We start from the raw sequence: 27,184 nt of genomic DNA, 5'->3' as shown, positions 1-27,184 counted from the left end.
ATGAATTCCAGGAACTTTTGGGCTAGGGTGTTTGGGCTTGAGTAGTGTTCCCAGTCTATATTAGGGTAATTGAAGTCACCTAGTATGATGGTGTTTGGTGATACATTTATCCCCTCTAGTGTTTTCAGGAAGGCCATGTGAGTTTCCTGAGTTTGTGAGGGTGGCCTGTAACATGCTACAATTTGCAGAACAGTCTTGCCTATGGTTAATTGCACCTGGATGGTCTCCGATGCATCGTGCGTTGCCAACAGTCTTGAGGTGTGGGTGTCCTTGATGAATATGGATACCCCCCCCTCCTTTCTTGGTATTGTCCGGATTTTGGGGCCGGAACGCATGATATGAGGTAAAACCTGATAGCTGGGGTGCTCTCAGGAGCCTTGAACCAGGTTTCTGTCACAGCACAGACATCGATGTTCTCCATACTGAGAAGGGCCTCGAGTGCGTGCATTTTGAGATTTAGACTTCTGGCATTGAGCAGCATTACCCTTAGTTTTTCCTTTTTGTGTTCTAGGGTGGTAGGTTTAGAATTTGAGCCTTGCCTAAAAAGGCACTATGGGGTGGCAAGAGCCTTTGCCAATATCCGGAATCCCAGGGTGACAGGTGCAAGCCGTCCCTTGAAGCAGCGTGGCTTGTCCAGCATGTCATCCCAGGCAGACAGATACTGGATCCCCTTTGAATGACACCAGTGTTTAAGCCAATTGTTAAAGCTGATCATCTTATCTCTGTATTGTGGCATCATTCTTGGTGAAGGTAGGATACTGCTCAAGGTCAGGGTCATACCTGCCTGGGCTACATAATCAGAGAGCTCCTCAATGTCTCTTTTCATGTAGTCCAAGGAGTGCGTCTCAGGTCGTTTACACCAGCGTGGACAATGACTGAGTCATATTTGTACCTGCTGTTGAGAGACCTGAGTGCTTGCATTATGTGGCGGATTCTAGCGCCCGACAGGCAGCTTACTGTGACCTTCTCCTTACTCAGTCTGGTGAGCGGGACATCAGTGTGTCTGACTATGGAGTCACCAATGACTAGTGTGTCTGGCATTGTGTTTGGCCTTAAGGGCTGTGACTGTTTGACACTCTGACTGTGAGGTCTATGTGTTGCGGGTGTTGTGTTCTGAGGTGGTGGTTGTTTGGGTGTCTGCTTTGGTGGCCTCTGCTGTTTTGGTAGATTTTTGATCAGAGCCTCCAGTATGTCTTTGTGTGTTTATGTGTATGATTTGAGGTTGTAATGGTACTATGTGAGACTGGGTCTATAGTGTGTGTGGTAACCTTCTCCTCCTGACTGGTCTTGCCAGTCCTATGTTGAGAGAGCTCAGCCTCCAGTTTGGCCGTATAGTTGCATCTCTCGCATGTATTTGTGTTTTGTGGGAGGAGGAAAGGGTTGTCTGTGTACATGAGGCAATTGAAACATTGCCTCAATATTCCCAGGTTCACCAGCTGAGCAGGAGAGGACACTAGCAACTGATCCCTCGACATGCTAGAAGGGTAGACGAAAAACTTTAAAAAAAGATTCCGGGGCGTGGGTGACCGAGAAATGGGGGTTGCCTTTTGGGGTACTATCTATGACAAGAGTGCCGTATCAAGGTAATAAGTACTGTAGGAGCAAGTGCTAGGTTTAATAGATAGAGAATAGTCTACTTGGAGTCAAGTAGAGTTGATCTTTTTAGTTATAGGATACGCTGATTTGATCAGTAGTATAGTTCGAGGAAGGTAGTTTTAAGGGAAAATTTGAAGAGTGGACTTTAGGTTTAACCTGCTTAACCGGCACTGCAACAGTGGCAGCTCCGCGCTAAATCGCTCTAAATCAGCTAACGCTGCGTTTATACCAGGGGCTGGAAAAAGCTAGAAACTGGCCCAAAGAGACCAATAAGCTACTAGTTACTGGCTGAAACCTCACAAAACTGGACAAAAGGCAGCTCAATGCTTCCCACTCCCACTGGTAAGCAAGGAAGCTTCCCTTCCCCCAAATAAGGCAAGGAAACAGTACACAGGAACTACAACCAAAGCCCAGGAATCAGCAACTCTGAAACTGGACTAAACTAGTAAAGCAGGAAAGCAAGGTAGCTTCCCTTGCCCCAAATAAGGCAAGGAAACAGTACACAGGAACTACAACCAAAGCCCAGGAATCAGCAACTCTGAAACTGGACTAAACTAGTAAAGCAGGAAAAACAAGAGATATTTTTTCTTTTTTTTTTTTTCACAAAACAGGCAGAAACAGGTACAGCAAACACTTATAAATGCTATGAATCAGCTACTACAGCTTACACAGAAGAATTTGCTACAAATACAGTCAAATAGTAACAAACAAGGATTCCAAGTGCAATATTAAGTTAAATGCAGTTAAAACAGCTTCAATGTAACAGAAAGGCAGGCGAAATACAGTTGGTAGGTATTCAGATGTGGAAAGCAACAAAAAATATACTTAGTATCAAGAAAAGTCGCTTATTCAGCTCTCTGCAGCCTGGATTACTCTGCTGGCCCACGTGGAGTCTGTGCTGAGTAGGTACAAGCTGAAAGTTTTATACCAGGGGGCTGGAAAAAGCTAGAAACTGGCCCAAAACGACCAATAAACTACTAGTTACTGGCTGAAACCTCACAAAACTGGACAAAAGGCAGCTCAATGCTTCCCACTCCCACTGGTAAGCAAGGTAGCTTCCCTTCCCCAAATAAGGCAAGGAAACAGTACACAGGAACTACAACCAAAGCCCAGGAATCAGCAACTCTGAAACTGGACTAAACTAGTAAAGCAGGAAAGCAAGGTAGCTTCCCTTCCCCAAATAAGGCAAGGAAACAGTACACAGGAACTACAACCAAAGCCCAGGAATCAGCAACTCTGAAACTGGACTAAACTAGTAAAGCAGGAAAAACAAGAGATATTTTTTTCTTTTTTTTTTTTTCACAAAACAGGCAGAAACAGGTACAGCAAACACTTATAAATGCTATGAATCAGCTACTACAGCTTACACAGAAAAATTTGCTACAAATACAGTCAAATAGTAACAAACAAGGATTCCAAGTGCAATATTAAGTTAAATGCAGTAAAAACAGCTTCAATGTAACAGAAAGGCAGGCGAAATACAGTTGCTAGGTATTCAGATGTGGAAAGCAACAAAAATATACTTAGTATCAAGAAAAGTCGCTTATTCAGCTCTCTGCAGCCTGGATTACTCTGCTGGCCCACGTGGAGTCTGTGCTGAGTAGGTACAAGCTGAAAGTTTTATACCAGGGGCTGGAAAAAGCTAGAAACTGGCCCAAAACGACCAATAAACTACTAGTTACTGGCTGAAACCTCACAAAACTGGACAAAAGGCAGCTCAATGCTTCCCACTCCCACTGGTAAGCAAGGTAGCTTCCCTTCCCCAAATAAGGCAAGGAAACAGTACACAGGAACTACAACCAAAGCCCAGGAATCAGCAACTCTGAAACTGGACTAAACTAGTAAAGCAGGAAAGCAAGGTAGCTTCCTTCCCCAAATAAGGCAAGGAAACAGTACACAGGAACTACAACCAAAGCCCAGGAATCAGCAACTCTGAAACTGGACTAAACTAGTAAAGCAGGAAAAACAAGAGATATTTTTTCTTTTTTTTTTTTCACAAAACAGGCAGAAACAGGTACAGCAAACACTTATAAATGCTATGAATCAGCTACTACAGCTTACACAGAAGAATTTGCTACAAATACAGTCAAATAGTAACAAACAAGGATTCCAAGTGCAATATTAAGTTAAATGCAGTAAAACAGCTTCAATGTAACAGAAAGGCAGGTGAAATACAGTTGCTAGGTATTCAGATGTGGAAAGCAACAAAAATATACTTAGTATCAAGAAAAGTCGCTTATTCAGCTCTCTGCAGCCTGGATTACTCTGCTGGCCCACGTGGAGTCTGTGCTGAGTAGGTACAAGCTGAAAGTTTTATACCAGGGGGCTGGAAAAAGCTAGAAACTGGCCCAAAACGACCAATAAACTACTAGTTACTGGCTGAAACCTCACAAAACTGGACAAAAGGCAGCTCAATGCTTCCCACTCCCACTGGTAAGCAAGGTAGCTTCCCTTCCCCCAAATAAGGCAAGGAAACAGTACACAGGAACTACAACCAAAGCCCAGGAATCAGCAACTCTAAAACTGGACTAAACTAGTAAAGCAGGAAAGCAAGGTAGCTTCCCTTCCCCCAAATAAGGCAAGGAAACAGTACACAGGAACTACAACCAAAGCCCAGGAATCAGCAACTCTGAAACTGGACTAAACTAGTAAAGCAGGAAAAACAAGAGATATTTTTTCTTTTTTTCTTTTTTTTCACAAAACAGGCAGAAACAGGTACAGCAAACACTTATAAATGCTATGAATCAGCTACTACAGCTTACACAGAAGAATTTGCTACAAATACAGTCAAATAGTAACAAACAAGGATTCCAAGTGCAATATTAAGTTAAATGCAGTAAAAACAGCTTCAATGTAACAGAAAGGCAGGCGAAATACAGTTGCTAGGTATTCAGATGTGGAAAGCAACAAAAAATATACTTAGTATCAAGAAAAGTCGCTTATTCAGCTCTCTGCAGCCTGGATTACTCTGCTGGTCCACGTGGAGTGGAGTACTGGAATTACTGCAAGTTGTAAATGAGGGATGTTACTAAGCATCACAATATTGCACTATTTTGCAATCATTTTCAGTCCTTTTACTGTGCATCTTTGATTTGTAAGGATTAGTTCCTGCAGTAGCAATTTTGGCTCTGGAAGGGAATTAATGATGACCATCTTACAGTCATCAGCAAATATGCCTGTGTTTACAGTATGGAAGTTAGAAAAATATGTGCCAAAAAAGAAGGTGTTTTAGCACTGAGCCTTGGGTTACTCCTGTAGTTAGTTACTTGCTTTTTGAAGTGTTACTTGCCTCTTTAATTATGTGGGTTCTGTCTTTCTGCAAATTTGCATTCCATTTAACCATACAAGGATCTGCTGTTAGCTTTTTAACATTGCCTGTGGGATGTTTGGTGTCAAAGGTCTTGGCCAGATCCATTTATGCAGTATTTACTGAATGACCCCTGTTCACTGCATCTGTGATATTTTCAAATTAAATTGCTAATGTCTCCTTTATTATATTCAGTATGTCAGTTACAGTTGTTTTAGATTTTGATTTCCATCTTATACTAATTGCTTTTATGGCAGCCAGTAGCCTTAAACATACAGTCTCTAGTCAATTCAATTCACATCCTATGTTTCATTTCAAAAGGATAATTTCCTCAGTTACAACCATATGCTCCCTCAATATTTCATACAAAATACTCTGTGGATAATTTTTAAAATCTAACAACTCATTACTCTCCCAAAACATGCTCCTTGTTACTTGTCTGTTTCCCATCACACCTCCAGCATTTGCTATCTACCCAAGGAAGAATTCTAGGAAGTGTGTTTGGGGTATAAATCTATCATCAGATCAGACCTATTATTGAATATAGTACCCCCTTGAAATATACCTCTCTAAACACTTTGTACAACGTGACTGTCCCTAAGGTTCCTAACTAGAAAGTTCCTTGGTTTACACCAAGTAAGCTACCCAAAATGTCTGTCACTCTGCTCAGTCTGTTACAGGCTTCTGAGAGGCATTCTTTGCCTAGCATTTTTTTCTTGAGAAAGATCCCTTTGTATCAAACAGATCAGCTAATACCCACTGCAAGGTATAAAGCAGTATCTTGTAAGAATAAAAGTTATTCGTGTTTCATTGTTACAGTCCTGACTTGTGGGATTTCCTGCCGTGAAAGCCCTTACCTGGCCTGACTACCAGAGACAATTCTTTCCTCTTCCTCCTAAGGCTGGTGGATGCTTTAAGTGACGTCCGTACACTTTGGTATATAGTGAGCCAGCTTAGGTAATGAAATCAGTCTTTTCTTGCCATCAGAGCCTGAAGCAGTGTTTCAGTGCATCGGTTGATCTGCAACAGAGAGACGTCATCAGAAAGATGTGTACCCCATTGGGAAACTCCTTTTTTTGCTTTAAACTCATGTCAGATAAAGTAAATAATTGTCTCTGCTATGTTAAGCAAATCCCATATAGAGACTTCCACTCGATTTGTGTCACCTGTTTATGCCCGGATCATGACGTCCCTAGTTGCTGCCTTTGTTCCTGCTTTAACTGTAGGACAATTAGGCTTAGGGACAAGATTTTAGATAGATTTCTTAGTCATGAATCCTCTCATCAGAATCTGATGGTGTCTGCTTATCATGTGGAGGTTGAGCAGCCAAGGCGTAAGAGGGGAAAAAGATAAGAGACCCAAACTTAAGCCCTTGGGTGACAAGCATTCTCCACCTGTTTCTCCTTATAGGCTTGTGATTGTTGAAGATGGTGAGGTGCTATCTCAGCCCCCTTCTCTGCCTGAGGTGGTGGTGCAGGCCTCTATCAAGACCCATTCAGAGTCTGAAATGCCGTCTGGTCCCTATACTACTACTGCACAGGCCCTTACTTTCAGCTCTTCAGTCTGGTCTGGGGCCACACTGTAGGCCTCAGCTTCTGAAGAGTGCTTTCTTCCTGATGACGTTCCTTTGTAGCTTTGGCCTGTACCAGTTCACCCTTCTTCCAGAGAGACAGCCATCAGGATGTTGGGCATCCCTATGTCCAAGGGCAAAGTGACTCCTAAGAAAAGTACTGCTGCAAGGTCTTCGCCTAGGCCTACTGGCTCCCTTTCTTAGGGATACCAACAGGACTTAGACTAGCTGAAGACCTGATCTCCATAGTTAGGTCTAGACAAGCAGTCCCAGGTAAAAGGAAAAGGGATCCTACTTCTGTAACTTGCCCAGATCCTTTTGAATCTGAGGAGGATTCAAACCTAGAGGGGTCTGGTTCTGAAGAAGGACATTCTCTCACTTCCTTTGAGGATTCAGATTCAGAGGAGAACCTGGCCTCTGCCTCTCCCACAGAGGATATCACCTTTGGAGAGACTCTCCATACTATGAGGGAACATTTCCAGTGGGGGAAGCACAGGAATACCTTCAGTCAACTAAGAGAATTCCTGGAATTGACAGAACACAAACCTCTTGCTACTCCACTCATTTTAGAGGTGGTTCAGGATGTCTTCCTGGATTGCTTCTTGAATTCTGACACACTTCCCACAGCCCCTCATAAGCCAGACAGGTTTTATAGGGTACGGGACTCCCATAAGTACCTTTTCAAAAATCTATCTGCTGATCCTGAGGTAGTAATCCTAGAATCCAAAGGGGCTAGAACCAGTTCCTGTAGAAATCCTTTGCTTATGGATGAAGAGAGCAGGGCCCTTGATAGAGTTGGTAAAAAGGTATATAAATCAGGCACCCTTACTATGAGGGCTCTCAACTGTCAGTTTCACTTGATTAAATATCAGCAAATCAGTTTGGATCAATTTAAACAAAAGGTCTCCTCACTGGGGGATAAAAACCTCTCTAAACAGCTTTTGGATCTCTGCTACTTCATTTGTCAGGTAGCCAGGCATTCCTTACATTGTGGCTATGATGCTATAGAGGCTTCTAGCCAGGCAGCTGTCACTGGTTCAGTTATTAGAAGGCATGCATGGCTTAGGAAACAGTCTCTTCTTGACCATGTTAAATCTAACCTTTTTAATGCTCCCCTTGACAAGGAATTCCTTTTTGAACCTAAAGCTGAGACTGTTATTAAAAAGATGGAGGACAAAGCTAAGTCTATGCAGACAGTGAAAGACTTCCTCCAAGTACACCCTCCCAGGTTTAGTAGGAACGTCCCCACTAAACACTGGTCCTTTTTCTCCCAATCTAGAAGCAGACAAAGGAGAACCCAGGGGGAAAGGACTCGTATGCAGTGGCAACAGCTGCAGAGAACCCCATGCAGTGGACCTCAGAATCTTCCAGGCAAGGGAGTTCTAGGCCCCAGGCTTCTGCCAGAGAACAGCAATGCCTCTCACCCCCCCCCCCCAAAAAAAAGACTAAGAGGAAGGCTGTCCCTGCTCAAACAAAACTTGGCTCACATCACTTCAGACAAGTGGGTTCTAGACATCATTTCAAATGGTTACAAGTTCACTTTCAAAGAGCTTTTAAAGTTTTCAGGCTATCCAGATATTCCTCGGAATAAAAAAAACAGAGGCCCTTCCTCAAATCCAAATTTTGTGCTCTCAGGCATCAGTGGAACCAGTTCCAGATCATTAAAAAGGCAAAGGGTTCTACTTCAGGCTGTTCCTGGTTCCCAGAAAAGAAAGATCTTAGTACAGTATCTTAAATCTGTCCAACTTCAATCAGTTTCTCCTGGTTCCAAAATTCTAAATATTGACTCTTCAAAAACTCCTGTCCTTGATAGCCCTACAAGCCTTCATGGTCTCTCTGGATCTAAAATATGGCTACCTGCACATCCCAATTCAAGAATCACACAGAAGAATCAGCTTTTCATATAAGCTATTTTCTCTTAGTTGTGTCTCTCCCCATGAAATGCAGTAAAGTTAAGAATATGCACACTCTTCATATGGTGTGACAGTGCAGCAAATGAACCTTGGATATTAATCACAGTTCTAAATAACAGCAGGAGGTTTTATAACTAGACTGTAAACGTTTGAAGGAAAACTCTGCCCTCTCCTACAGTTTAATTCAATCTTTAGGTTTCCTTTCTCCCTACAATATGGTTCCAGCATTGTGTAGGTAACAGAAACCTGCTTGTACTTTTTAAAACTTTTATTTCCTTGCATTGGAGTCAGAGGAAGAGAAAAGCCCACTTTTTTTTTTTTTTTTGTAAGCTCAACTTCTCACATACTTTGCAGAGGAATTTGTCTCCATCTGCATGGGTCTATATTATATTATATTATCACACACTTACAAAAGCGAACGATAATTAATCAAACCCATGTAAGCTAAAGCTTACAACGTTGAAACCTCAGAACAGCCCCCTACTTAAATATACCAACTCCGAGATCGCACTGCAGTGCCGAAAACGGAAAAGTAACGAAAGAGGCCAAGCGAATTGTTTCCCAGGGAAAGAATTTGCTGAAAAGCCGCTTCGCTATTTTGCCTTTTTGCTCTTTTCGATTCGATCAAGATGCATTCGACAAACTGCATCTGCGATCTCGTAATAGGGAACCATCTGCATGACATATCATAGACACAGTTAAATCTGTAGTTTACACTGTCAAGTACTGCTGCCAGTCTTAGATGGGCAATTAATCCTGCTAGTGTCAGGAACACAGCAGCTGATATAAAAAGGAAGAAAGCTGTGAAACTGTTTTCCATTGTTTTCATTGCAGAGAGGAGGAGAACTTAACACTCCCATGTTCTTCATTCCACATTGCTGCAGTCCTAACTATTGGGGTAGTCCGCTGTCCAGTCGGCCCGAATACCAAAGTATATGGCTGATGTCGGTCAGGGCGCATTAGACTGACGTCAGTACGTCAGGGTACTAATGCGCATGACCGACGTCATATCCTCAGTCTTTTTTGCCGCATGGTCCGATGCAGAAGCAGTTTTGCGAGTGCAGGTTGGCGTTCTGAAATTTTCTGAAGTCGGAGTTTCAGACCGAATCAAAGTTGGCTAAGTACCCGTTGGGAACATTTTGGTTTTTCTTGCCTCAGTATTTAACCGGATGTCAGAAAAAGTGAATAACTGTATTTCTTGTGGGAAACAGATACCTCATAGGGATTACCATACCTTGTGTATACCTTGTTTAGGGCCTGAGCACGACGTTGTTGGTTGCCGCTCTTGTGCTAGATTTAACAAACGCACTATTAAGAGACGGTTAGACTGTGCCAGGTTAGTGTTTGGGAAGCGTTGTAATTATAAAATGCCGTCGGATGCTCCGACGCCCGCTTCATCCAAAAAGCGCAAGGACAAAACAGTGAAGCCTAGGGTTGATGAACCGGCAGTCCCAGACGTTGGTTCTTTAGAAGGCTCAGTGGAGCCAGAGGTTTTGCCAGGAGTTTCTTTGGAGTCTCAGGCAGAGACTTTACTGTTGCAGGATGTGCCTTCTCAGGAGGTAGGCCAGGCTGAGGGGGCTTCTCAGGTAAATGTTCTTCCCTCTCTTCCCAAGGTAGTTAGAGCCTCTCCTTCTGTTTCCAAAACTTCTTTGAGAGGTAGGCCGAGTTTAGCTTCAGTGGGGGCTTCTCCTAGCATTTCAGGTTCTGTGCCTAAGAAACATATGCTTAAAATGGCAGAAGATTTAATTACTCTGATTAGAGGATCTATGCCCCCTCCTGATAAGAGGCCTAGGGTGGAACCTGAGTTTGAGAGTTTTGAACAGTGTTCAGAGGCTTCTGAGTCTTCTGCGGAAGACTTGCAGGAGTATCCTCCTTATTCTGATTCTGATGTGGATGATTCCACTCCTACAGCTTCTCCTCCTGAGGATTTCTCATTTTCAGAAACTCTGCATTCCATGAGGGAGCACTTTAAATGGGAAGGCCAAGATTACTCTGATTCTAGGAAAAGGCTTAGGGAATTCTTGTTTTTACCCCAGCATAGGCCCTTAGCTATACCTCCTGTGTTGAATGTGGTAGAAGATGTTTTTGCAGAGGCTTCCCTGAACCCTGATTCCTTGCCTCCTGCTCCTGTTAAACCTGATAGGTACTATAGGGTGCCTGAAGCTCATAAGTATCTTTTTAAGAGTCCTAGGGCAGACCGGAGACTGTTTCTCAGGGACCTAAAGGTGTTAAGGCCTCTGTTGTTAAAAACCCTGTTCCCACTGATAAAGAGGCAAGGGCTTTGGATAGATGGGGAAAGAAAGTGTATACTTCTTCCACTTTAGCCGTGAGGGCGTTGAATTGTCAGTTTCACATGCTAAAATATCAAAATTATCTCCTTTCACAATTGAAATCTAAGGTGGATGCTTTGGCGGAAGGTATTGAGTGTAAAGAGTTGCTGGATTTAGTTCATGTGTCTGAACAAGTGGGTAAGCATTCTTTGCAATGTGGTTTTGATGCTGTACAGGCCTCCTCGAGGGTGGCTGCCACTAGTTCTGTTCTTCGCAGGCATGCCTGGTTGAGGGATCAGAATTTAGCTGAGCATGTTAAGACAAGGATTTTGGATGCTCCTTTACAGTCTGATGTGTTGTTTGGTTCGCCTGTGGAAGCAGTTTTAAAGAAAATGGAGGACAAAGCTAAGTCTATGCAAACTGTTAAAGATTTTTGCAGGTGCAGCCACCGAAGTTTAGTAGAAATTGGCCTACTAAGGGATGGACATATCCTGCTTATGATTCCCAGTCTAGGGGTAGGTCTAGACGTGGTAGGGGCAGAGCTCCAGGTGCTTTTAGGCCTAGAACAGGGAGTTCACCTGCTCAGACTTCTGGTGAGGGCAGGGGTCAGTCCTTTCGTAAACAGACCCAATGACCTGCCTTTTCAGCTGCCAGTAGATTCTCGTCTGGCAGCTCCTTTGGGAGGAAGACTGTCTCTTTTCAAAGAAAATTGGGATTTAATTACTCAAGACAGATGGGTGTTGGATATCATTCACCACGGTTACAGGTTTTATTTCCATACATTGCCCCCTTTCAAAGGCATGCCAGACGTTCCTCCTCCACAAAGGAAAGAGGCTCACAAGCAAATTTCTCAGTTACTCCAAATAGGGGCCATTCAGCCAGTCCCTGTATCAGAAAGGGGCCTAGGATTTTATTCTCGCCTGTTCCTAGTACCAAAGAAGGGGAACACGTGGAGACCAATTTTGGATTTATCTATCCTCAACACTTATCTGGACATTCCCAAGTTCAAGATGTTGGCGTTACAACAGCTTTTACCTCTGCTGGGCAAAGATCACTGGATGGTAACTTTAGATCTCAAGGAAGCTTACCTTCATGTGCCTATAAGACTAAGCTGCAGGAAGTATCTGCGTTTTCGAGCTGGAAATTCTCATTATCAGTTCTCTGCATTGCCCTTTGGCTTATCTACTGCGCCCAGAGTATTCACAAAGGTTCTGGCTCCAGTGATAGCTTACTTCAGGCTAAAAGGAATTCAAATCTATCCTTACTTGGACGACTGCCTGATTCTGGCTCAAGAAAAGGAAGACCTTCTACAGCATCTGGAATATGTTATAGCAGTGCTAAGATGCCTAGGGTATTCTGTGAACGAAATAAAGTCCAGTCTAGTACCCTCTCAAGACATGTGCTTTCTGGGTGTGAGACTGAATACAGCAGCCCAGATGGCCTTTTTAACCCCGGACAAACAACAGAGTCTATCACTTTACTTCCATCAACTATCTCATCAGTCCGTGCTGACTGCAAGGACAGTCCTTCAAGCATTAGGGTTCATGGCATCTTGTATTCTGGTGCTTCCCAATGCCAAACTGCATATGAGGAAGCTACAATGGTATCTCAAAAATGTATGGACACAGCACTGCCAGGATTTGGACACTGTCATTCAAATAATACCTTGCCTTCAAAAAAGAATTTTTGTGGTGGGCTCAGGAATGTCACCTAAACAAGGGACTCTCTGTGACCCGGCCAGAGGCGAGTCAGATTTTAACGACAGATGCCTCGGACATTGCTTGGGGAGCTCATCTAAATGGAAAGTGGATACAAGACAAGTGGCCTGCCAGACTACAGCATCTACATATCAACATGAAGGAGATGTTAGCAGTCCAGTTTGCATTAATGGCTTTCAAGGAGTTACTTCTTCCACGGCAGGTGTTGATTCTAACAGACAACACAACTGTCATGTGGTACATCAACAAACAAGGGGGAACACATTCTTATCCTCTATGCAGGCAAGCAATGATTTTATGGGAGACTGCGCTCAGCTTGCAACTAACTCTTCAGGCAAGGTTTCTGCCGGGAGCACAGAACTCCTTAGCAGATGTGTTAAGCAGACAAATCATGGATCCCCACGAGTGGAAACTGGATCTTCATGTATTTCAGAAATTGACAGTGTCATGGGGAACTCCAGACATAGATCTGTTCGCTTCTCCACTAAACCACCAGCTGCCAAAGTTTTGCACAAAGGGGTTTCATCACACAGCTTGGAAAGTGGATGCTCTGTCTTTCAGTTGGAAAAATCTTCATGTGTATGCCTTTCCACCTCTGCCTCTTCTTCCAAAGGTGCTCTTAAAGGTCAGACAAGACAAGCCAAGGATGATTTTAATAGCTCCAGATTGGCCTCGGCAACACTGGTACCCACTACTAAGGAGTCTGGTAAGGAAGCCTCCATGGCCTTTACCTTTGATTCCACATCTGTTATCTCAGAAGGACGGTCATCTGCTCAATGTCAAGCTTCACTCTCTTCATCTAACAGCCTGGCATATTCTGTGTTGAAACACAGCAGGTCTCAACTTCCTCAACAAGTTTTAAATGTGATTATGGAAGCTAGAAGACCTAGTACAAGGAAAGTGTACGCAGAAAAATGGAAGAGATTTTTGTTTTGGAGTACAGCAAAGAATTTGGAGATTTCTGAGCCTAATTTGAGTGTGGCTCTTCAATATCTTACTGAGTTATTGGACAAAGGGTTGTCCTTCTCTTCCTTTAAGATTCATGCTGCAGCAATTTCAGCTCACTATGATTGTGACCCACCATTGTTTTCGCATCCTTTGTTCAAGCAGTTTCTTAGAGGGGCAAAGAATATAAGACCCCCACGTAGAGCTCCTACTCCTGCTTGGGATCTCAATTTTGTGTTGGAAAAACTTACTCTACAACCTTTTGAGCCTGCGACTACTGCTGACTTGAAATACTTGTCATGGAAGACTGCTTTTCTGTTGGCTATTACTTCTGCAAGGAGGGTGTCTGAGTTGCAGGCCCTTATGGCAGTAGAGCCCTTTTTGATTTTCCATAAGGATAGGGTATCATTACGTACTAATCCTTCCTTTATGCCTAAAGTGGTTTCTAGTGTGGCTTTAAACCAAACTATTCATTTGCCTACTTTTTATGCAGACCCCCAAAATAAAGGGGAAAAGATTTTGCACACTTTAGATGTACACAGGCAATTGCATTATTATTTAAGCAGGACTAAGGATTTTAGGCAGTCTCAGCAGTTGTTTGTTTCTTTTGCTTTGAGTTCAGGGCAAGCCTGTGTCAAAACAAACTATTTCTAGGTGGATTGGGTTTTGCATTGCCTTTTGTTATTCCCATCATGGCAAGGAGATTCCAGCTGGGATTAGGCCTCATTCCACTAGGGCTACTGCCACTTCAACAGCATTCCTAAGGGGTGGCAACTAAGGATATTTTGGAGGCAGCTACTTGGAGTTCAGTGCATACTTTCTCTAAGCATTATCACCTTCCTCTCTACTCTAAGTCTAGGGCTGGTTTTGCCACAGCTATTTTGCAAGGCATGTTGTCAGCTCCTACTTCTTTATGATTTGCCAGCCTCCCTTACCTCTGCTTTGGGATTCTACCCAATAGTTAGGACTGCAGCAATGTGGAATGAAGAACATAGTACAGTTTTGTACCTACCATAAATGTAGATGTTCGAGGATCCACATTGCTGCAGTCCAATTTACCCTCCCTCCTTCCCCTCTGTGTTTAGGGGTGGTTGTGTAGGTGAGGTTATATGCTGATAATTTTGTATATATTGTACATATTTTTGGTGCAGGTATATTGGGCCTTGTCTTTTTAGGGTCTTCTGACATCTGGGGCAAGAAAAGACTGAGGATATGACGTCGGTCATGCGCATTAGTACCCTGACGTACTGACGTCAGTCTAATGCGCCCTGACCGACGTCAGCCATATACTTTGGTATTCGGGCCGACTGGACAGCGGACTACCCCAATAGTTAGGACTGCAGCAATGTGGATCCTCGAACATCTACATTTATGGTAGGTACAAAACTGTACTTTTCATAGCAAAACAAACCAATTATATCAGATGGGGTTTAAATTCAATTGTCAACTCTTCTGACAAATTTACAGAAGCCGCAACACAGTATTGAAATGCAAAGCTTTAAATGTTGGTTACTTATAATAGTTTATATGTTAAGATGACATTGATTTCTGTGACATTTAGAGAAAAGTCAGAACATATTTTTTCTTGTAAAGTATCATTGCAGTTACCATTTTCAAGCCCCCCCCCACACACACACACACACACACAGGCCAGAACTGCAGAGAGAGAGAGAGAGAGAGAGAGAGAGGTGACAACTCTGTCAACTAGGTGCACTGATACTGTTCATAAAAAGGTCTTTTATGCTTTTTTGTGACATCCTTCCAGAGGGGGGATGCATATTTGGTCCACACAGATCCATGGTTAGAGATTCCCACTGACTTTGAGTCAGTGCTCTTACATTGTTAAGACTGCATGAGCATTTTGTAGTCCAGAGAGGACAGTAGATGGCAACCATTATATATAACTGACTTTACTTTAACATACATTTACTATGTCCCTTTGCATTAAAAACATTAAGAAAAGGAAATCAAAAGTTCTTAACTGTTTAAATGCACATGTGCACATAAACACACACAAGTGCATTTAAATACAGTACTGCATCCCACATATAGTATTCTACGTGTTACATACATTTTTATACTCACACATACGTATATAGATCTGCGTGTGTTTGTGTAGACAGTTACACAAAATTTCCATTTTAATTTTAAAACTACTAGTATTAAAACATCATTGATGAGCTCAGTCACAATAATTTCCAAAAAGTCATGAAACCCAGGTAGTGTTCCAAAGCAGCAAGCTTTTATTCGTCACAGACATCCTCAGTAACCAAAAATCAGAAATATTTAGCAATGTTAAACATATCATGTTTTATATACTTAAACGTAGGTGTGGAAAATGTACATATTTTTAATTTTAAACCAGCCTATTCAAGGCAAACAGTGTAAACACAGCCGTAAAAGTGCATTTAAGAACAGCAAGTACCAACTCCCACACACTACTACTGATTAGATCATACTAAATCCTAATTAAGGAAAATACTACTTATCTATTTGCAACCCACATTCCAAAATCAGGTATTAAGGAAAGCACAACATCCATATAAATAGACTTTTAACTAAAGTCGCATTTAGCTAACCAATGCAATAAAGCCTTCACCAGGTCTGTGACAAGAACTAAAATCATATACATAGGTAGATAAGAAAAAGAGCGAACTAGATAGATGCAAGAAAAAATGCACAAAGCTGTCTAACCATAAGCATAAATATAAATGTACATCTGTGTAATACTATCCAATAAGCATCCATCCATATGTATTAATGTGCATAAAAACTAAGTTATTTACAGCTCAGATAAACTGTTGATGCTTTGCAGTTGAGATAAAAAGAAAAAAAAGACAGTTTTCATGTTTGCAGCCCCCTCCCAAACAAATGTTTATACAGTGAAAACAGTTAGGAAAAAACAAACAGAAATACAAAAAATAGTGGATGAAGTAAACTAGTAATATATAAAAGTGTGCATGAGTGTGCACCAGTATGTTAAACAGGGGAATTATACCAAAACTTTATGGTAATAGTGGCATGAAAAAATGTGTGTTTTGAATCTACCATTTAAATCTCAGTTGTGATGCAAATGTGTACAAAATCTAATCAGAACTGAGGTTAAAGTAACTAAATATATATATATATATATATATATATATATATATATATATATATATATATTTATACGGAAACACTTTATAATCTCAAAATAATGAAAAGTCGAAGTTTTGAAATAGCGAAAGTGCATAATCGCGAATTATAATATCTCAAATTCACGGTTATGGCTTTATGCTGCATAATGTCCGGGGTTGTATGTGGATGGTGTGCGGTGCTGTGTGTGGGTTTAGGTGTAATATCAGGTAAGTGAGTGTTTTGTAAGGGTTTTGGGTGGGAGTTTGTATGTGAGTGTGCTGATGTTTGTGTGTGTGTGGGACTGTAGAATGTGTGTGTGTGTGAGTTTGCTTTTGTTTGCTGTTTGTGCGATCTCAGAGTTAGTATATATAGATGGGGGGGTGCATGGCGGCTTGCCCCCTGCTTATTTGTGATGTATGTTTGTGGATGTGTGTTGTTTTGTTTTATTGTGGTGTGGGTGTTTTGGTATATGTGTTGTCTGGTGTGTGCTATGTGTTTGGTGTTTTAAATTTCGCAGTTTTGGGCTTTCGGTGTTGTGTGGATTCAATTTCATTGTCTCAAAAAACTGAAATTCGAGATTATGAAGTGAATTCATTTATACACATTCTGCACATCATTTTGTTTTTATTATTTTTAGTATGGTTGGTACCTTTAGTTTGTTTGTGTCTTTCGGCTTTTCCCGGTTAGGGGTCGCCACAGCGGAACTCCGGTCCACTAATGATTGGCAGTTGATTTTTACGTACCAGCTTGCCAGGCCTGACGCACAACCTTCAACGAAGGTACGCCCATTCATGCATGTCTCCACGCAGAAGATGCTCTAGCTGAGAATCGAACCAGACAGCGTCTTACTGTGAGGCGACAATGCTACCGCAGCACCACCACCGCAGGTATGTTTGGTACCTTTAGTACATAAACATATTTCCTTACAGATTCCCTAAAAAGCCTTTACAGATTGTGTGGCAGCTTACATGAATTCAACACACTATTAACAGAGCAATAGTAGTTAATTCCTGGTTTTCTGAATGAATTTAATTTCAACTGCCAGCATAATTCTTTTTTCTCCAAAACACCATTGATGTCCCCTTCAAGCGCATCCATCTCCACACAGTCCAGAATTATAAATTTAAAACCAGAATGTCTGGGATATTCTAATAAGTATTTGGATAAGGCATTCCTCGTGCATTTACGTCTGATATTAAAAAGCTCACCTGAAATCCTCCGTTTCAGTTTATTCATATTCTTACCCACATAAAATACAGGGCAATCATTACACTTGGCCCTATGTACAAGTTTTTCAGTATTACATTTACCACCTGCTGAAGATTTCACCATCTTTTTAAGATAGGGGCTCTCATATGAGTCGCACTGCATCACCTACTCACAGAAAGTGCAGTTTGGTGACTTCAGGTTTTCGTGTTCATGCTATCCTGGTGTTCCTTAATTTTCTTTTTCACATAGCTACAGATGCTTCTTTTTATATACAAAAGTAGGATGTTCTCCTAAAATTCCTACAAGCTGCTGGTTGTCAGTCAGGATGGCCCAGTTCTCCTTAATAATGGCTTTAATTGTATTGAAATCACAGATGCAAGTTAGAAATGTAACTGTCCTTACTTTTCTCTTCTTTTGGGTTAGGATGGCCTTGTTGCATAATTCTACCAAAAAGCCCTATTCCATATAGGGTCATTGTTAGTTTTAGAATATCTAATGGGATCCATGATCATATGTAACATGTTTGATTCATATCCTCTGGTTAAGAAATCATTTTCAAGATCATTCATATTTTTGAGAAAAGGGGACAAATCTGTGGCAATTCGTGCTAATCTGTAGCCTTGTGATTTTATTACATTGTGCTTAGTTTTTACTGGATGCATACTGTCTCTATAAAGTAAGTAGCTCACACTTGTCAGTTTACTGCATAAGTTACTAATTAATCTTCCTCTGACTATCCATATTGACAGTCCTATCAAGGAACTGCATTAACTCCGAACTGATGCAAGCAGTAAATTTCAAGAAGGAGCTGGAGTTACTGATGTAGTGAATACATTTGATGAGTTTAGCTTTCTCATCTTGCCAGACAAATAAATACATCATCAATAAATCTCCGGTATTCACTTTGCAGCATAAATTCCTCCTCCCACTTGCCTAAGGCTACATTGGACAGGCTAGGGGCTATTCCTGTATCCATGGCTATCCCCCTCATTTATTTGTAAGCCTGGCCATTGAAACTGAAAAAATTGAAACCCAACACCAAGTCTGTTAGCTTTCCCAAGCATTCAATTTGCCCTTGTGTAGCATTGTTATTTCTGCTACAAGCCTGTGTAGCTGCTTCAATACAGTGCATGTGTTGCAACACTGTATAGTGCTTCAGCGTCAATAGTTACCAATGTGTTTTGTTCATTCACATACACTTTTTATTTTTCTTAAAAATCAAGTGAATCTAAAATAAAAGATGAGTTATTTTCAGCAAGAGGCTGTAGAATAACATCTAAGTATATGGCAGTGGGCTCCGATATGAAACCTCCACTTGCAATAACAAGTCTGTAAGGTGAATCTTCCGAATTCTTATAGGGTTTGGGAATCCCAAAAAAACAAGGTAACTTGGGGTGAGGAGTGTTTAAATGCTCAAAAAAGTTTTCACTAATAGGCTCTTCATTAAACATTGTGGTTAGCTTATCTTTCCATTTTATACATGAAGTCTTAACCTCCTCAAAGGAATGTTTAAAATAAAAACTCAGGTGTGTTCAGCATGTTCTCTATTTTCATTATATAACTGTCAGTATCTGTAACTAGTATTCCCCCACCCTTGGCAGCCTTCATAACACGTCTATTTCTATTACTGCTCAAATTCTTAAGCGCTATTATCTCATTCTTTGAAATATTTTAAAACTTATGTTTTGGTGGTTTTTTGTGAGTCTTACTTGTGTCGAGCTCACATTTTGCCTCGAAAGCTGCAAGTGTGAGATGCAGTGGATGGCAAAAAATACTGAGTCTTTTAATTTTTTCTTCAAAGAGTTTATCTTCATTCATGTTGTTTTTCTCATGAAAGAAAAGTTTCAGATTCATCTTCCTCACATACATTTTTATATCAGTGATGGTCTTTGTCTCATTGCTCTTTCTGTGAGGTACAAATTGGCAACTGAAATTAAATGCATTCAGAAAACCAGAACTTAACTACTATTGCTCTATTAAGAGTGTGTTGAATTTACATAAACTGCCACACAATCTGTATAGGATTTTTAGAGAATTTCTGAGGAAATATTTTTATGTGCTTAAGGTACCAAACATTCTAAAAATAAAAAATAATAAAAATGATGTGCAGAATGTTTATAAATATATGTGTTTACTTACTTTAACCTCAGTTCTGATTGGATTAGATTTAGTACACTGTTGCATCACACCAGAGATTTAAATGGTAGATTCAAAGCACACATTTTTTCATGCTGCTATTACGATAAAGTTTTGGTATAATTCCCCCATTTAGCATGCTGGTGCATACACCTGCACACTTTTATACATTAATAGTTTACTTCATCCGCTGTTTTCTGTATTTGTGTGTTTTTTCTACTGGTTTTCATTCTGTAAACATAAAAACTGTTGCGACAGTTTATTTCTCCTCTCTCAACTGCAAAGCATTGACATTTTTTCTGAGCTGTAAATAACTTAGTTTTTATGCACATTAATGCATATGGATGGATGCTAATTAGTATTACACAGGTATATATTTATAGTGTTCTAATTAGATAATGTTTATGGTTAAATAGCTATGTGTGGTTTTCTTGTATCTGTCTGGTTAGCTCTTTAATTATCTACTTATGTGTATCATTTTAGTTCTTGTCACAGACCTGATGAAGGCTTTATTGCATTAGTTAGCTGAAAGTGATTTCATTTAAAAGTCAGTCCATTTATATGCATGTTATGTTTTTCTTAATACCTGATTTTGGAATGTGGGTTGCAAATAGACAGGTAGTGTTTTCCTTAACAAGGATTTAGTTTGATTTAATCAGTAGTAGTGTGTGGGGGTGGGTACTTGCTGTTCTTAAATGCATTTTTATTGCCCTGTTTATACTGTTTGCCTTGAATAGGCTCATTTAAAATTAAACAATACGTACATTTTCCACACCTAGTTTTAAGTACATAAAAGCTGATATTTTAACATTGTTAAATATTTCTGATTACTGAGGATCACTCGTCTGTGACTCTTGTTTCTTTGGAACACTACCTGGGTTTCATAATGTTTGGAAATTATTGTGACTGAGCGTACCTTCGTTGAAGGTTGTGCGTCAGGCCTGGCAAGCCGGTATGTAAAAATCAACTGCCAATCATTAGCGGACCGGAGTTCCGCTGTGACGACCCCTGACCGGGAAAAAGCCGAAAGACACATTGTGACTGAGCTCATCTGTTGCCTCACAGCAAGAGGTTCTCCCATTCGATCCTCGGCTGGAGCACCTTCTGTGTGAAGTCTGCGTGTCCTTCCCGTGGTCAAATGGCGTTTGAAAGACATGTGTAGAATGGGCGTGCCTTTGTTGAAGGTTGGGCGTCGAGCTGGCACCTCGGCTCCCATAAAAAAATCTACTGCCAATCATTAGCGGACCGGAGTTCCGCTGTGGTGACCCTTAACCGGGAAATGCCGAAAGAAGAACATTGTGACTGACCTCATCAACGAAGTTTTAAGGCTACTAGTTTTTTTCTGTTTTTTATTATATTTTCCTCAACACTTGGGTTGCTGAGGTTGGAACTAGACAGATTCCTGTACTTGCTCATTTTTTAAGTATGCAGTAGATCGTGACATATTACAGGGGCAATTCAGGCAGCTGCCCAGGGCTAGTGACCACAGTGAGGTCCATGGCTGTCCTCCCAGTGCACTGGCTAGACTGTATTTAAAATGAAAGTTGTTACGTTCAGCAGTTTTAACTCAGTGCAGTTAGTTTGTGTGCTGAATGCAGCAGTTGTTGACACTAAACGCTAAAGCATTTAAATGCCACCATGAGTGTTTCTTTATACTGACTGTTTCGATAACAGACAGTGACAGACTCAGCTGCATACTGCATTTATTTAAATAGAAATCTGTTCTTGCAGTAGGGTAAAACAGTGCCATGGTTCCAGAATATTTGGCTAGTGTAGGATAGTTTAGCTTTCCAGATAAGAATTGTTAAGGACCTTAAACTGGATATCAGTTGAGGAACTGTGCTATTTAAAAGGACAGGAAGTTTTACTTATCATTGCTTAAATCAGTCATGCAAGTAAACAAGGAGGACATGGTAACTAAGTAAGTCAATCAAATACCTCAGGTGATTGGTGGGAAGGAAATGGTATCGATTGCAGTATTAACAACTTTGTAGCACTGAGCGCATCTAAGCTTATGAGTCATATAGCATTTGTTGTTTCACTCTCTTTTTTGGCAGTTACAAGCCTTGAAGGAAATTAAGATAAATGTCTGTGATTCATTTGTTAAGAGGTTGAGGATATTATTTTTATCACAATGAGATGGGATGTACACAGTAAAGTGGCTATAGCTGCTGGGTGGGAGAGGAGGCTGTCTCTGGATGAAAGTATTTTGCCCGTTTGTAATTTATCCAGTTTAAATGGTCTGCCGTTGCAGAACTAGTGTGTATTTGTGTATGGCAATTTGGAATACTTCACTGTCAGTATTATTATTTTTTATCTCAGTCAAACATTTGATATGTACATGCTCAAATGGTTCTAATTGGTGGGTGTAGGTATTGATGGATTATAATAGCAGCTGTCCACGTGGGTCTTTTATGGTTGAAATGTTCTAAAATGGTACTGTTGTTATTGGTTAGCAAATTTTATTTACTACTTGCTGGAAAATGCTCAAGTTTACTTGAATACAAAACACATGCAGAAATTTTGCTTAATTGCTTAATTAAATATTTGTATAATTTAAAGAATGTGGTAGTTAAATATACATTTAAAACAATCAGGAAGGTGAATCCAAAAGACCATGTGCACTTACAACATGGTAAAAGAAAAAAAAAAAAAAAAAAATATATATATATATATATATATATATATATATATATATATATGGATCACCTTTACAACCTTGAAATCGCGTTTGCCCGACACACTAATGACCGACACCAAAAGACCGACAACAAAAAACGCCGACAACGCAAAACACCGAAAACCATTACACCAACACACTACACGTAAACAACACAGTACACTACATAACATATGCACTATCCCTAACCCAAACCCTAACCCTAAGGTCCGACACTACCGCACACTTACCCTACCTGCACCCTAACCCTAACTCACTTACCCACCCCTAAACCCACAGTCCCTCACTATCGCACACACCCTACCTGCACCCTAACCCTAACTCACTTAACCCACCCCTAACCCACAGTCCCTCACTATTGCACACACACCCTACCTGCACCCTAACCCTAACTCACTTAACCCACCCCTAACCCACAGTCCCTCACTATCGCACACACCCTACCTGCACCCTAACCCTAACTCACTTAACCCACCCCTAACCCACAGTCCCTCACTATCGCACACTTACCTGTCCGCTCCCTAACACTAAATCCCTCACTCGATCGCACACTTACCGAGTCCATCGGGTTCTCACCTTGTCGGTCATCTGCGTTGTCGGTATTCTCGTCCCGTCGGATTCCGTGTCGGCCAAACGCGTTGTCGGGCATCTAAAGGTGACCCATATATATATATATATATATATATATATATATATATATATATATATTGTGTGTAATGGGGTGGGGTGCCCATTGTTTGCAAAGCACCCACAGCACAAGGTATACTTAATCCACTACTGGCAATAGAAGTAATATATACAATAAATTACAGTATATGCAATATGCAGAGAAATTGAGTAGAAGATTTCAAGTCTGTTTAGAAATACCAGGATGAGACTTTCTTCCACATCATGTATATCAGCAATATATTTGGACTGTGTTGAAAACATGAATGATTAGCTTTTGCTTTTATTTTGCATTTGGACAAATGCTAGACTGATGGCTGCGCTACTTGCATCCTATTAGGTCATTAAGTAAATCGTTACGGGAGTTTGAGATTACTGGGCAGGCAAGAAGCCCTTTGGCCTACTTGATCATTTTATTGATAACTGCTGCATTAGCCTTAGCTATAGCTATATGAGTTATATCCTGCCAAAGACTTAAGAGGTGGACAACTTTTAAAGCTTCAGGGCACCTTCCATATACTTGAACTGTCTTTTTTTTCAAGCTGAGCAGACTAAAAAGACAGGTTTGGGTGCCAGTCCCGTCAGAATTTTCCTTCCACTGAAGACTGCTCTTCTCTGAGGCTTTCCAGGATTGACAGTCACCTTGTGCTGTTCCTTTGGGGGAAAAACATTCTATTTTACAAATTGCTTGTTTAATAATGCTTTCCTGTTCAGGAAAGTTATTTTAAAGCTAGGAGTTTGTGTAAGCTAGGTGTTTATGCTTAACTGACTCACAAGAATATATTGAACTTTTAAACAAGAGCACTCATAGGTAGGTACTAGGCTATTGGCCCTAGGGCCTATATAAGCCTAGCCAAAGGTACCCTGGCTTTCGCCACCCAAGAAAATGATCTTCCTGTGCCACTGATAAATAAATGATACCTACTCTTTTCAATGGGTGCTGTGGGACCTTATACATCCATCTGAGCTACCACCATCTGAAACGGATGGGACCTCGGTTTAACAGCTGCAAAGGCTAACACACTCCTTATTGATCTATCTGGTGCGGGAATAGAACCAATGGCCTTCTGCACTAAAAACAAGTCTGCAACTGGTTGTACCACTACTGTTTGCGATTTGTTTTCCCTAGGGAATAAACGGTCAGTCCTATAGTCAGTCCTTCCTCCATCCACAAAAAGATAAAGTTAAGCAAACAGGCTTTGCTACCAAAGCAGGCTGGCAGTTTGACTCTGCTGCAGGTGGGGGACTCTGCTGTGACCATTTGTTGTAGTTCAGATCACTCATTTTTACCCCAGATCCCTCTGATGTAGCACCTACAGTGGATATAAAAAGTGTACACACCCCTGTTAAAATGCCAGGTTTTTGTGAGATAAAAACATGAGATCACAGTAAACCATTTCAAAACTTTTCCCACCTTTATTGTGACCTGTAACATGTACAATTCAATTGAAAAAACAAACAAATCTGTTAGGGGAAAAATATAAAAAATAAAAAAACATACAATACACTGGTTGTATAAGTGTGCACACCCTTAAACTAATACTTTGTTGTGTGTGCATACCCTTAAACTAATACTTTGTTGAAGCACCTTTTGATTTAATTACAGCATTCAGTCTTCTTGGGTAGGAGTATATTAGCATGGCACATCACCACTCTTTCCTAGCAAAAGTGCTCCAAATCTGTCAGATTGAGAGGGCATCTCTTTTGCACAGCCCTCTTCAGGTCATCCCACTGATTTTCTTTTGGATTTAGGTCCGGGCTGTGGCTGGGCCATTCCAAAACTTTAATTTTCTTCTGGTGAAGCCATTCTTTTGTTGATTTAGATGTATGCTTGGGGTCATTGTTATGTTGAAATGTGAAATTCCTCTTCATTTTCAGCTTTCTAGCAGATGCCTGAAGGTTTTGGGCCAAAAGTGACTGGCATTTGGATCTGTTCATAATTCCCTCCACCTTGACTAAAGCCCCAGTTCCAGCTGAAGAAAAACAACCTCAAAGCATGATACTGCCACCAGCATGCTTCACTGTGGGGATGGTGTTCTTTTGGTGATGCAAAGTGTTGTTTTTGCACCAAACATACCTTTTAGCATTGTGGCTGAATAGTTCAACCTTGGTCTCATCAGACCATGACACATTTTCCCACGTGCTTTTGGGAGACTTGATGTATTGTTTTGCAAATTTTAGCCTGGATGTTTTTCTGTGTAAGAAAAGGCTTCTGTCTTGCAACCCTACCCCATAGTCCAGACATATGGAGAATACGGGAGATTGTTGTCACATGTAGTGCACAACCAGTACTTGCCAGAAATTCCTGCAGCTCCTTCAGTGTTGCTGTAGGTCTGTTGGCAGCCTCCCTGACCAGTTTTTATCTTGTCTTTTCATCAATTTTGGAGGGACGTCCAGTTTTTTGCAACATCACTTTTGTCCCATATTTTCTCCACTTTATGATGACTGTGTTCACTGTGTTCCATGGCATATCCACTGCTGTGGAATTTTTTTTGTACCCTTCTCCTGACTGATACCTTTCAGCAATGAGATCCTTTTGATGCTTTGTAAGCTCTCTGTGAACCATGGCTTTTGATGTAACAGGCAACTGAGTAAATGTCAGGAAAATCCTACTAGGACAGCTGAACTTTATTTGGAGTTAATCAGAGACTCTTTATTGATGGCAGGTGTGTACCCCAGAAGACTGAATGCTGTAATTAAATCAAAAGGTGCTTCAACAAAGTATTCGTTTAAGGGTGTGTGCACACACAACAAAAGTATTAGTTTAAGGGTGTGCACACTTGTGCAACAAACGTACTGTACTTTTTTTTTTTTTTTTATATTTTTTCCCATAACAGATTTGTTTGTTTTTCAATTGAATTGTACAGGTTGTAGGTCACATTAAAGGTGGGAAAAGTTTTGAAATTATTTATTGTGTTCTCATTTTTTATATCACAAAAACCTGGCATTTTAACAGGGGTGTGTACACTTTTTATAGGGTTCCTATTAGATTGTCGAAACTCCGTTTACGAAATCATTGACAAGTATTGCGCGAAATCCGAAATGTCGAAGTGTTTTGGTTGGCCTGTAAGGTAAGTGTGCGATAGTTACGGACCTTAGGGTTAGGGTGCAGGTTAAGGTAAGTGTATAGATAGGTAATGTGTGTAAGATTTAGTGTAGTGTTAGAAGTAGGGTTTTCTTAAATGTATTTATGTGTATTATTTATTTTGTTTGGGTATATCTCCGTAGGAGAAGTGTGCGGTAGTTACGGACATTAGGGTTATGGAAGGGTTAAGGATAGTGCATAGATAATTGTGTATGTGGGGTTTAGTGTAGGGTTAGAAGTTGAATTTTGGTGCTTTACTTTAGGGTTAGGAATAGGGTTTGGTTAGTGTATGTATGTGGTTTATTTATTTTGTTTGGGTAGGTAGTATGTAGCTGCTGGAGGAGTTGGCCAACTATGAACATTCGATATTTTAAATTTCGTGGTTTAGTGTGTTTGGTATTTACGCGGTTCTAGTAATATGTGTTGCTGTTTTGGTATTCGATGTAATGGATTTTCGTTCATTTAATATAGACCCATTTTTATATCCCCTGTGCGTCTGCTATGGACCAGGGTTAGCCACGTCCTCTGTGGTTGTTGAGGTCCAGTGTTATCAGTACTGGGAGAGGGAAAAGAGAAGACTTCCCTGTTTTGTCAGAATATTGTGTACATTCGTGGGAAAGCTGCTGCCATTAATAACACTGCTGGCCTAATTTTTCCTATCAAAAAGAAACAGAAAACTAAACGTGTATCTGCTCCTCCTCAATCTTACTTGGAAAAGAGTGGTTTACTTGGTCTGTCTCAGGGCTGAATTCTGGTTATTGATTCTTCTTATCAAGTAATTTCTGGTAAAAGAGAAAGGATTTGTCTTTTACTAAAGAGATTCAGTATTCTTAATTTGAACATGATGAAGGGAAAGATGCAGGCTTTTCTCCTCAGATTTCTGATTCACACTCAGAGGAGTGTTCGGTTTCTGATTCTTCCTGTGGAGGCTTCTTTTTCTCTTTCCGGAGTATGCCTGCGTTTTCAGTGGAA

The sequence above is a fragment of the Protopterus annectens genome, chromosome 6.part0, assembly GCF_019279795.1.
Source record: "Protopterus annectens isolate FY-2018-M chromosome 6.part0, PAN1.0, whole genome shotgun sequence".
Lineage (NCBI taxonomy): Eukaryota > Metazoa > Chordata > Ceratodontiformes > Protopteridae > Protopterus > Protopterus annectens.
The sequence above is the reverse complement of the archived record's forward strand: the minus strand, read 5'-3'. Positions refer to the sequence as shown.